Source organism: Salvelinus sp. IW2-2015, unplaced genomic scaffold (assembly GCF_002910315.2).
Source record: "Salvelinus sp. IW2-2015 unplaced genomic scaffold, ASM291031v2 Un_scaffold1307, whole genome shotgun sequence".
Taxonomy (NCBI): Eukaryota; Metazoa; Chordata; class Actinopteri; order Salmoniformes; family Salmonidae; genus Salvelinus; species Salvelinus sp. IW2-2015.
In genome coordinates, this window is record NW_019942831.1 from 218,492 (window position 1) to 219,832 (window position 1,341).

General features: G+C 51.8%; 1 pseudogene; it reads right to left on the reverse strand.

Annotated features, from left to right (window-relative positions):
* Positions 1-1,341, reverse strand: part of LOC112070381 (serpin H1-like) — an 83,411-nt pseudogene that overhangs the window by 31,993 nt on the left and 50,077 nt on the right.

The window sequence follows — 1,341 nt, forward strand, 5'->3', positions numbered from 1 at the left end:
CACACACTGACAGGTCGGCATGCTGGCCCGCGCACACATACATAAACACACGTATAATCATAAATTATAATCAAAGGTTATCATGGACCACCAACCACATGGATTAACCAATCTAAGGACCTCCAACCGGTTGGCTAGTGTACCAATATAAATGAGAGTTGGGAAAACACAGTGTGATTCCAAATGGTGATACACACAAACCTAATTAAATCCCAATTCATCTCCATTTCTTATTAATTAACCACTATCACCATGGTTACTACATTATAATACATGATACCACACTATAATCCATATTATTGTTTCTCCTCACCTTTAAAGTGCTAGAATCAGGCCTCCAGTGTTGGCCTGGATCTCACCCTCCAGCAGTGTCCCCTCCACCCCACCCATGGCCCCATCGGCCCAGGCATGAAGCTGCGTCTGAGGGTCCTTCTGGCCCAGGGCCTGGTGCTTCAGCCTATAGCGGACCTGGTTCTCCTTCAAGAAGGCCTCACTGAGCTGGTCACCTTGTTTGGTGGTGAACACAGCAGATAAGCTCTGCAGAAGGAAACTGGTCCCATTGGCCTCATAGAGGGACCTTAGATCCCCGGCTAGGGATAGCAATTCCCCCTGGTCCCTGGATGGTTCTGGGGTCTTGAGCAGGTCCTGAGCTGCTTAGCTGTGGAGCCCCCGGCCCCTCCATCCAGAGCCCCCAGCGAGGTGGCCAGGAGCAGGAGGGAGAAGAAAGTATTCAGGGGGGTGGATTTGGAGCCTGAGGAGCGCAGGGCCTCGTAGAGACGCAGGGCCTGGTAGAGACGCAGGGCCTGGTAGAGACGCAGGGCCTGGTAGAGATGCAGGGCCTGGTAGAGACGCAGGGCCTGGTAGAGATGCAGGGCCTGGTAGAGACGCAGGGCCTGGTAGAGACGCAGGGCCGCGTAGAGACGCAGAGCCCAGGTGGAGGTGGGGTCTCCCCCAGGGGGAGGAGGGGGGCTGCTGGGGGAAGTGGGGTCTCTTCCTGTGGTGGACCAGAGGAAGTGGAGACCTCTAGCACCAGCAGGGCCCAAACAGAGACGAGGAGAGAAAGGGACAGTGTACGCAGCATGGCAGACCTGGGAGGAGAGGGAATACAGAAGTGGATTAGCTGATAGTATTGTAGGCTGTTCATCATTTTATACTGCAACACGCAGGTCACTGAACCTCATTACAACAACATTAAGGCTACAACAATGAAAAAAAGCGAACAACATTGCTTTATATAGGCTAGTTGCTTTAACAAAAAATAGAAATTCATTGGAATTTCGACTCGGGTTTTAATCAACCCCCTATGAAATCAAACCCCTATGAAATCAAACCCCTATGAAA